This window comes from Strigops habroptila, chromosome 8, assembly GCF_004027225.2.
Source record: "Strigops habroptila isolate Jane chromosome 8, bStrHab1.2.pri, whole genome shotgun sequence".
NCBI classification, from domain to species: Eukaryota; Metazoa; Chordata; class Aves; order Psittaciformes; family Psittacidae; genus Strigops; species Strigops habroptila.
In genome coordinates this window covers 28,520,273-28,532,073 of record NC_044284.2, presented here as the reverse complement: position 1 = coordinate 28,532,073, position 11,801 = coordinate 28,520,273, and the positions used below count along the sequence as shown (strand labels likewise).

General features: G+C 37.6%; 1 protein-coding gene across 1 annotated transcript in view; it reads left to right on the top strand.

The window, feature by feature from the left end:
* Positions 1-691: 691 nt before the first annotated feature.
* The window catches only part of BCHE (butyrylcholinesterase), a 53,150-nt gene continuing 42,040 nt past the window's right edge, over positions 692-11,801 (top strand). The window contains exon 1 of the mRNA XM_030495704.1: positions 692-893. The gene's annotated coding sequence lies outside the window, so the exon portion shown is untranslated. The remainder of the gene's footprint in view (positions 894-11,801) is intronic.

The window sequence follows — 11,801 nt, the reverse complement described above, 5'->3', positions numbered from 1 at the left end:
CTTGAATCATTTTTCAGACATTTTATTTCTGGAGTAAAATTTTTGGGGGTTTATTCAATTAAAATACAGAAAATACTATTAAAAAGAAAAAAAATAAACACCACCTCCCCCCCACAAAAAAAAAAGTTAAAAAAACCAAACCAAAACACCAACCAATCAAAACAAAACCAGCTCTTTTCTCTTCCATCAGAATACTGGAAGTGGATAAGAAAGTAGCTCAACACCATAGCAGCTAGCTGACCAGAATAGAGAGCTTTTTCTCAGTCCCAAGCACTGAGTTGGCATCTCACACTCATACAGCCAAGTAATACCAGATATGAAAATTAAATAAATGAGTTGGATGGCTACCTTTATGTTACACTAGATTTTAATGCTACTTTATTTCTAATAAAAGCGATGTGCAATCTAGCACACTCCAATCAAATGACAAATCAATCCTGTGAATTAAAACTGCAAAAAGTTGAAGAAAAAAAAAATCTACATGTACTTCTTTTGGATCCTGGAAAGAATTTCAAAACAGAGAAAAAAATTCCAGTCCTCTCAACAACTATAACAACACATTATAATAGCCAAAGGTCTCAGCAAAGTGGGAAATCCACAGATATGTAAACAAAGTGAGCAGAAATGCATGTTTCCTTCAGTTGTTTGCCAAAGTGTCCTTACTTCAGTACATTATTTACATATAAAGAGTAGTGTATCTTTTGAGTCATGTGATGTTCCTGGCTCCTTACCTGATGCTTATCTGACAGCAGGTAAACCAGCAATTGTGGATATAAGCAGTTTGGCTGCTTGTTAGTTGGTTCTTGGCCTGAGAAAGCTCTTTTATTCAAAGAAGGAATCAGCAAGACGGGAAAATCAGCTTTCGAGGTTGATCTTTTCTGCTTCTTTTTCAGGTAAGAGTGTTAAAAGCAGGAGAGGAAATGCTGATTTGATCAGACAGGATTAGAGTAAATAAATACATGCTGTTTCCCACCTCCATTTCCATGTTAATTTGTTGCCAACATCATGGGTATAGCATTTTAGTAGTCAAGTGATGAGAACAGCACTAGCTTGACTGGTCGGCTCCACGGTGGGGGGCTCCAGGTCCTTGGTGTCCTTTAGTCCTGAACTCTGGACTATCCCTTTGGTGGCTGACAGTCCTGCGCAGATTGGTGCTGGCACCACACCAAAACAGCTGCAGGGTCTTCAAAACTGCAGTCAGTCATGCAAATCCCAAAGTGCAGTTTGAGGAAAACGAACTGAATTGCACCCAAAGCCTTGAACAGACTGCTAGACCTACCTTGCCCTGTGCTTTTTTAGCTGTGCACAGAGCACAGACGAAAAATGGTATGCAGGAAACTGGGGGTTCTCCTCTGTGGGCACCCCAAAAGCGAATTAACTAATTGCTGATGACTAAAAATGGCATGTGGTTGGTCCTTTCTATACTCTTTATTCTTGAAAATGCAAAATGAGCTCTAGGAGAATGAATAGGCAGCTAAATGTATTGCAATACTTTACTATTATATTTTACTACGAAATAGTCTCAGACAACCACAAAAATGGTATATAGACACTTCTGCGTCACACTGGGGGGACACTGAGTGACTCTATGGTATGTACAGACACATCTAAAGGCAAGGAGATGGTTGGTACCCAGCTTATGTGGGGTCACCCCTGTGCAACGAAGACTGGTGCAGGAATCAGCAGTGCTGTGGAGGCGAAAAAAACATCTAAATCTATCATGGTAAAAAAAAGTCAATGTCAGCCTTAAAATTGCACAGTAATATTGAAGTGAGAATTAGCATGAGGTTGAATAAACTGAGATAAAATTATACATCAGTGTGGAATGAAACTCCATGTACTCATTTCTCTTTAAACTGTTAGCGGGACATCAAGGTGGAATTAAAATGTTTTAAATGTCAGTTTCTTCCATCTCCTAGATCCCACTGTGAATTTTCCAATCATCAAAAATCCAGCCATAACAAACGTACTTAAACTTCTACTGCAGTTTGCAACTATTTCTCTCTAGCTGATCATGCTGTCAGATGTCTTTTGTGCAAAGCATGTTATAAACAGAAAAAATAGAGCAAACACATCTGAGCTGATTTCCTGCTACTCCACTGGCACATAACTGGTGGCAATAAGGTTGATAGCTCAAATGTGTTTTTCTTTGCACTGCAGTTGTGCTGTGAGATTAGCAAATCTCAGACACTGAAGTTTACCATCACTTGATGGTGCCTCTCGAAAGCGCTGTTTGCTTCTGCTGGGGAAGCTTTATGCTTTCTGGTCTGGGGAAACTCCTGTGCAAGGAGGGTGTTTGCAGCTAATCCTTGGTCACAGCTCATCAGGCAGTGCTGATATCACCGCACTTTCACAGTTAAAAATTACAGTTATTAATGTAACATGCGTGATGGATTGCTTCTTGAAGCCAAGCACTGAGGTGTGGCTATTCCTTCTTCTTCAGCTGCCTCATGACACATGACTTGTGCTTAGCTTCTTTCCTTATTGCCTCCCTGTTCCCTCCCAGCTTACCCCAAGGCCATCTGCAGCAATGAGAGGCTGTGGCACAGATGAAGTTAATCATTAGCTGATATAGTGGTAAGGTCAATTCTGTAGGTAACTAAGCTGATTAACACGTGTGACCTTGCAGTAGTGGTTAGTTAAATCTCTTCATTCTTCCTCCTGGGATTAATCCCATTTATAGATTTGCTTCTGGACAGGCAGCATTGTGTTCAGGTCTTTGGATCCTGGAGAAGTCGGACTGGTCTGTAGGACTGGTCTATCAGACTGTTCCAGGGTCCCTGAGCTGCTTTCTGTCCTTGCACAAACATCTCTGCGCTTCTACCATAACTAGCATACTTTATTAGTGAGCCATAGCAGCAAATCATTGCATTTCTAGGAATTCTGAAAGCCAAAATTCCCAGGCTTTCCCAGTTTTAAAACCTTTAGAAAGGCTTCTATTTCCTTTCAATTTCAATTTCAATTCCCTTTCAATTTTCCCTATTGTTATACTGCAATTTTTCTTCCATGTTTTTAAAGGGAAGGATTTTAATTTGGATGTATTTTCCCCTGAAAATCCTTTCAGTCAATACGAAAATACAGAAAGCACCTTTCTGAAGATAAAAATATCTGAAGACATTTCCACTGAAAGGTGTGTGTGTATTTGCGTGGGGGAGTGCATGCTCTGGACAGGGAACGCGTTTGTTTCCCGCCTCGAGCCAAAGCAGTTTACTTTGTACCTAGCAGAGGGGAATATTGGTACAAAGCTGCAGTGAGAAGGAAATTGGACAAAATTGTGGAAAAAAACCTGGGTACCCAATTCCTCCTGTCTCAGTTCCATGCAAAGAGGTGCATTTATAGACCATCTAGTGACAGTGTTTAATTACTACCTCATTTACAAATAATGGACAGATTAGGTCCTCACACTCACTCCAGGTTATCCCAGCCCTACTTTGTACAATCTGCCATGCTTTTATTTCCTTTGCTGCTTTATCCCTTTTCCCAGAGTTTCTCTGATTCAAGAAATTTTCTTTCCTCATTTCTCTCACCCAAAGCAAAGCTACAAAATAGATGGGGTCTGTGAGCCCAGAGGGAAGCATAGGCACTGGGTTCCTGTAAATCAAGTGTGGGAGGCAGAAGGAATGACTCTGGACAGTCCAGTGGCCCTTCATTTCTGTATAGAATAATTACTTTTCAAAAAGTATTTATTTTTTTTTTATTATGTCTTAGCTCTATTGCTCTTGATGGCCTGCTCTCTACCAGCCTGACTTCGAAGAAACAAGACAAAGTTTTATAACTTAGGCTGGGGTAGAAAAAGTATGGTTTATATTTTCAAAGAAGTACATCATTCTGCAATGCTGAAAACATTGTAGATGCAGTTTATTTTTCAAATAAGACTAAAATAACACAGTTACCAGCACACATTTTACTGCTGTTGTTGATGACTTCTAGACCTGAGATTGCGAGCCCTGTACTGGCTCAGGGCAGCCAAGGAAACATGACAGAGCAGTCAGAAAGCAAAATTTACATCTTGGATGACTTTCTGGTATTCCTGCATTTGTTTTCATCTCAAACTATCACACAAGCTTATTTGGTTCTGTAATGCCAAATTCAACGAAGTCATGCACTCCAGAGCAAACAGTAGAATTTGACAGCTCTGGTTAATCTAGGACAGTTTCATTGGAATGGCTGTACAGAAATAGAACGTAAGGTGTAAGATATTGATGTATTTTCCAACAATGATGAATGTATTTCTGATCTCTCCATGCTGAGAGTGAGTCTTTCAAATAGGGAAAGGGTAGACAAGGTTTACTTGGATGATGAGGGGAAAGTAAATTGTTTCCTATCTCCAAAAAGCCTGATAGACTAAAACAGGTTGTCTTAGCTTAGAAATATGATGAAGCTAATGCAAATATTTTCTTCTTATAGATTTAACTACAAAGAAATATGCAGGAGAGGAAAACATAAGAGGAAATGGTAGCACTCATAATAAATATAGTTTTATGTACATTCATTCTGGAAAGGGCAATAAGGTTTCTGATCACAAGTGATTGAGATTGTCAATTCTCTTCCATTAGAAGCAAAGTGGCCAAGAATATAGAAGATTATGCTTAATAAAGCAATGAATGAAATAATATATAATGATTTCTTATAACAGTAGAGGTCTGGACCTGATGAACAGGAAGTCTTAAGGAATCTTGCTGTGGGGAAAAAAAAAATAAAAAAGGTTTTTATTAAACAACATGTTCAGAAGGGAAAAAGTGGGTAGAAGCTATCAGCCTGCTCCAGCAAACAGATGCTTTTGGGATTATTACAGTTAGTAGGCCTTCTAGCTTAATTCAACTGTGTTCCTATCAGCTAAGTAACACTGAGGCATCTAAGGAAACTGAGATGCTACATTTCTAACAAAATAAACTAGTATCCTCAGTCTTACCTTAATCCATGCATTTGAGACAAGAGAAAGGAAAAAGAGACACTGGAGAATACATATTTTAAAAATATATTGTGAACATAATTTTTAAAATTTGTAGATCTCTTTAGCAATATCTCTAAAGATCAGGTTTTATTCTGAATTCTTTCCTAGGTGGATATCAACTGGTGATTTTTTTTACGGGGACCATCAAGACTTCACGACTGCTAATCTTGCATTGTGAATTGAAGGCGAATGCTTTGCATGTCCTAGACACAGTCTGAGATAAAATACTATTATTGACTTCAGTTCTACATTATTCTCAAAAAGGAAAATGTACTGTATAAGCTGGGGTGGCTTCCAACCACATATTTAGAAAAATTACATATTTTAGATGGCCTACACTAGGCGGCATTATTCATAACACAAATGAAAATATTACATAATCACATATATCAATACATGCTGGCAAAAGGCAACTGGCTTTCTGAGATCATTGCTTCATCAGCTGACAATGGAAATTTAATGTTTAACTTTGTTTTCTGCCAATTCCTCCTGCCAGGATGCCTATGAAATACACCATGAAGATGACATTTTGGCTGAACCAACTGCTAATCAATTTATGTTCTGAATTAGAAGTATTCATTGTACTTAGTATTTTTATCTTGATATATGTGCAAAGGATAATTAAGTCAGATTTCTCTAAGCAGTGCGACCATGGCAGCTTTTCATGTTTTGAGATACTGCAGGGTTGAAAGACTTTTGCTTGTTTTTCTGGTCAAAAAAGAAGCAGAACTGCGCGCCAAACTGCTTTTACATTTTTAAAAGCTCTTGTTGCCTAGAAGATATTTCTGTTTGCTTCTTCTGAACATTTTCCATGTTTTCTGTGCTGTGATTGAAATTGAATTCAAAATCAAGAGGATGTGAAATAACAGCAAATTTTTTAATTGGATTTTATCTTTTTGCTAGTGGTTGCTTGGAACATATTATCCAGTTTTGGATGCTTTTGAAAAATAAGCAGACATTTTTACTGAATTGTTTAGAGGGGTTTTTTTTTGAGAGTTAAACCACCATGTCTGAAATCATTAGTGTCTGTGTTCATAGAGTTGTGAATCTTCATCTGCATGAAATTTCCTCTACCACTTTTTCCAATTAGCTACATTTACTGGAAAAATAATTGTATACCATTTACTTCCATGATGAACATCTGCATATAGACTGACTTAAACCTTTAAGATGGAGTTTACTTCGCATTTATAGAATCTTTTAGATGCTGCATGCCATTCATTCAGACATAATAGCAATGCTTTCTACAGCAGCACTGTGGTTCCCACATTTTTTCAATATACAAAGGAAAAATATGTTTTATCTGCCTTACAGAGCTTCAGACTCACTGAATACTATAAAAGAAAAATTGTCTTTGTTCTGATTTATGAGCAGCCACCAGTAACACAAATTCTCCCCTTGGGACATTTCTGCTGAAGTGTAACCACATCAAGATTAAACTTCCTCTTTGCATGCACCTAGTCTTGTGGGTGCTATTACAAGTTAAGGCATAAAGACTTGTGAGCCTGATCTAAAGCAAGCAAGTATTTATTGCAATAGAGAAGTGTAGAATATTTGCTGAGTAAGCTAGTACTTTTTGCATTATGCTGGGGACTTAAAGGGACAAAAATCAGTCCCAGCAGCAAGTCTTGGGGCACTTCATATTAACCTCTCCGTATGTCAAGAATTAGATCTCTTTTATTCTCCTTTGTTTTCTCTATCTCATGAATAGTTTTAATCCATGGTAGAAATCTACATTTTACCCTGTAGTTTTCAAATTTCTGTAATAGGTTTTGGTGATGGATTCTGTCATAAGCATTCTAAAACTACAACTGAATGATCTCCACTTTTTAATCATGGATTTTTATATTCACATTTATTACCCCATCCAAAACACTGGACACATCATAGTAGTAGTTTCTTCCCAATAATTTGGACAGTAGGAAATCTGAAAATGTCCAAGATATAATTACTTTCTTTCTGAATTGATAGATTCACATCTCAGATGTACAGAAGCAGGCTATATAATAGTGCTACTGTGATTTTCAACAGCTAAAAATCTGGTTGTATTCTTTGGGAGACTGTTTTAAGAGAGAAAGCAACTGTGCAGCATGTCATTCACAACTAAAGTGCGATCTACAAGCTAGGATGGTACTAGATGCCCACTGGGAGCTGAATAACCTGAGTTATGTTTCTTGTGTTGTAGCAATTCCTTATCTGATGTGTTGCCACTGAGGTGCCTGAAAGAGGAGCCTTTTCCCCTCTTCTTTTTAAATAGAGCTAAAAGCTGTTTTTCTTAGAGTACTTTGAAGGAAGATAGAAGACAGTTTATGTTACATCAATTGAGGAGGAAAGCACATGTAGAAAAGCTACTCCAGCACCAAGCTACTCCAGCACCAAGTGCAGCTGGGGAAGTATCCTAAAAGGTTTGGGAATATTAAAAATAGAATATACAGTCAAATGCTTAGTGATATGGAAGTTAAAATTCAAGTAAATGTGACTCTAAGTTATTTTGTCTAGGTTTAAAGATTTGGGGTCCTAGTTTAGTTTTGTGTTGTCTTGCATCACAAATCCCTAAAACTGGTCTTATTTAATTACCTAGTTTCATGAGAGAAAGTATCAGGATCCAGGCATGAATCTTAGCCAAGTTTTCTTTTTACTATCCCATGTACAACTAGAAGGTAGTGAGTTCAAAAACAGACTAAAAGGAACAGTTTTTCATGGCTCATGTACTTTTGCAACGGATCTTGTCACCAGATGTTCTGGATACCAAATGTTTACAAGGTTGCAAAAAGCGCTTGGACAAATTTAAGGAAGAAGAATCTCTAGGTGGCAATAAGATACAAAACCATCTCCTTACTGAGACTTATTTTTTTGCTGGCTGGAAAGTTTCACCTGTACCCTTATAGGTTTAGCCTGCTCTTCTACTTTACTTTTGCAAACTTCCCTGGCATTTGTTGATTTATCTTTGGTCAGACTCAGCATTGCCATTCTTACACATTCTTCTTATGCAAAATTTCTGGAAGATGTTACTATTTGTTGGCAGTTAACATATCTCCTTAGTCATACATAATGGAAAAGTAATTTTAAGTCACAGCACAATCTGAGGTGATAGGTTGTGTAGCACAAAAAAAAAAAAAAATTCTGCTCAGCTCAGTGATGATTTACTTAGAAACTGTGTAATGGGGAACATGAAATAATTAAATCTATTCAGAAATAAACAAGAAATAAAGTAGCCTAGGTATAATTTATGAAAAAGGGTAATCTGAAAGATATTCTGTAAAAATTATGGGTTAGTCCAGCATGTCAGAGGCACTCGTAAGATTCAAAGAGTTAGTCTAGTGCACGAAACATTGACGTTCCAACTGCAAATGGCCATGTTGTCCAACATCTTCACCAATCTTTACTTATTCAAAGCATCCTCTGAGCTGTCTCCTCACTACACTCCTGACTTTTGAAATAGCATATTGTTTAGAAATACTGAAATGGTTTATGCTGGGAGGGGAGCAATAGTAGTAAAAGTAAACTGCAGTGATGAACATTAATGGATGGTTTGTTGGAAATTGCACTGACTAACACCAATTCCTGAGTTAGCTTTGCAGTGTTTGCAACCTAAGCCTGTGCAGATGGATTATTTATTTTATTACCTGAATTTCACGGCCTGAAAACACTGCTAGTGGCTTAGAAAGTGAGCCAAAGTCCTATAAAAAATTCTGATCTGTATAACTAAAAGGAAAATGGGTCTGAGGAACTTGTTTTCTTTCTGTTTTTCTAGGATTTTAGGGTCTTCCCAGACAAAAAACAGCTATCAGATGAGCACAGTTGCATAGTTCTGTGGTGATGTATATTGCTTAAGGGCAACAGCACAACCTGGTGGTTTATGGTTATTTTAATGCATCAGATCATGTATTTGCAGAAGAAAACACAGGAATTTCCTTTCCCTAGAAACCAACTCGTTGCCTGTGCAGAACTGAAGCTGTTTTTCATTAATTCATTTGTAAGATACCATTTTACCTGAGATTTTCAGAATAAATAGAAAAGACTAAACTGCAAGGGTATACGCAAAAAGATAAATTAATAGGTCCTTTCCAACATCTAAGATTCTGAAACCTTGAGGCGCTGTTGTGATGAGCCATTTATTGTGGTTTTATGCTGAATATGTCTGAATTTTTGTTCCAAGATAATAGCTAGAGGCATATAACTAGAAAAAGCTTGCAATATGCACTATGCAAAATTCCCCACCCCCCAAAAAAAAGACAAAACGCAAGTGTGTGCAGAAAAAAATACAAGTTTGTCTTGCTTTCTTTTTCTATTATGATGAAGCCAAGCAAAGCATATAATACATTTACAGAGAATGAATATTCAAACACCAATAGTAATATTTATTCTCTTCTGTGTCTTTAGGGTATGTGACGTTGTTCAGAGTGTATCTTCCTATGTGACAGTGAAATGAAATGGGTGTCAAATGTGCTCAGACAGAATTTTCAAATAAAATTAATTACATGTTCTATTTTGCTTGATTCTGAAGATGGGCTATGTTATTACTAGCTGGCACTGGTGCAGTTGCTGAACAGCATTCTTACAAACTACATATGCAGTTCATTTACTGATCATATAGAATGGGACAAAAGCCACTAGCTGTAACTAGAAAGCTGGTGCCAGTCTGATGCTGAGGCAGGTCCTGATTCTGTGCAAGCCTTTTTTGTCTTCAGGACATGCCCAAAACACTGTTTCCTCAGTTTTGCTTAACTTGATGGAAAGAATCTTTGATTTCAACCTGTGTGGGTTTGGATTTGAAAGGGATCTTAAGAGACCTTTACCGAGGCACTGAAATGCTGAAGTGTTTTGAGACAAAAGTAGCATTATTTTATGCAGTGAAGATTTCTGTAAGATTGTCAGTGAAATGCTAAGGTTTCTCATTGCTTCGTCTTTGTGCTTTAGTCCTGTTCTTGGCTGAAGTATGACTCACAATCTTGGTTCAAAAAAACACTTTAGTCCACGTGGAAGTATGATTAATGCATTTAAACTTCAGCTCACACTTAAGTTTCATTTACTTTATTGTGATCAAATATATATGAAATGTAAAGTGTTCTGAAATTTATGAAAAAGCTTCTTATTCTGCTTTAGTTTATTATAGAAGAAATACATCATTACATAAATATGATAAAATGCTCTGAATACCAGATGATATTTCTGAAAAACTATACAAAGAGCTTTGGAAAAGTGAAGGGGGGGAGGGGAGGGAGGGAAAGGAAGAAAAGAAATAATTGTTTTCTTTTCCTTGAGTGCTGAGTTAGAAGACAAAATGTCATAGACCAAATCCTGTTGTTCACAGCCTTTCCCTGTAATCCACTGAAGCACAAGGAGGTGATGCAATTCCAGCATTCCTGCACCCCACTGAAGCAGATACTGGAAGCATGCTCTGTTCTGCCACAGCTAGCCATAACTATGAACAGAAAACAAACACATCTGAGATGAAATGCCTTTGTGCCAGCCTCCCACGCACCCTGCTTTACAGTGGAGAAACTCCACAATATTTTTCAGCTTGTTAAAAACTATTGGTGAGCAGAGTGACATCAGGACTACCTGCTTAGTATGTTTTCATCACTCAATAATTATAACTCATCAGTTCAGACACTGCTTTTCACTTTGCTCTCAGAGTAGGTGACAGTTTTGATTACTGGAGGAAGAACCTCAAATCAGCTGGGTTGAGCTGACATATCTCCCTCAGCATCTACTGTCATAACTGCTGTATAGTGTCTGGGGCAGCATGGACACACCCCCCCACAGATAAGATCAGTCCTCTACTCTGCTTCCCTTACTGTTTGCTGAAGTTATTCCATATTTTTATATTAGCAAAAATAATTTGTCAAAAACAACCTAATATACCACTTGGGGACATCTGCCAATCTTGACTATTGAGTATCTAACATGCCTTCAGAGAATACGCATGTACCCAGTTTTCATGCTTGGGCAAGAGATAGCTCTCATTTTTCCATGTTAAATGTAGTGAAATAGAGAGGGTCTGTATTGTTTTCACAGTGCCATTCATGCCAACAAAGTGAATGCTCTATCAGCATTTGCAGTACATTTAAAGGGTGAACCATCTTTTACTCAGAGGAGTAAAAATTATGTAGTATAAATTTAATGTGTTCCCATACATGTCCACCAAATTGTGTTCTTATTGCTACAAATTTTGTATTAAATTATTTAGGTCAGCTTATATTTGGAAAGCAACAAAATAAACACAATTTTTGACTCATTTACATGTCTGTTAATATTGTAAAATGGTTTGCTTCCTAAATTAAAATGATGCAAGCAGTCTGGCAGGAAAATGAGCAGCAGTATTTTTGCTATATTTGAAAAGCTGGTTGTAACACTCAGTCAGTAACACAAGAATAGGTGGGCACCCGGAAAATAAAAATTCAGATTACTTTTAGCATGCCCTAGATCTGTGGATGCTTAGGCTTGAAATTTCATAATATTCCTTTGATCTAGATAATATTTTGAGTCTTTGCCTAATGGTTTTACTATATACTGCTGCAGATGTGGATAGCACACTTTGGCATTGTACATCTTTAGAGATCTTAGGGTTGGCATATCAATATCCATGATCTGGTGATTAAGGACTGCCTAATAGCACACATTGTCAGGATACAGAGTATCGCATTAAAGGTCATTAATAGCTCTATCCTGTGTACTCACATGATGTGACATAGCAGCTGTCTCGTGGAGAAACTCTTATGGCATCCTGTCAAAGGTAGACATGTTAATAACTGCAGTAGGCAGTGGCATATTGCACCGTGATTGCACCAGACTCCTTCCCGCTTTCTTCTGAACGACTTGTCCTCACTGCCTGCCCTCATCC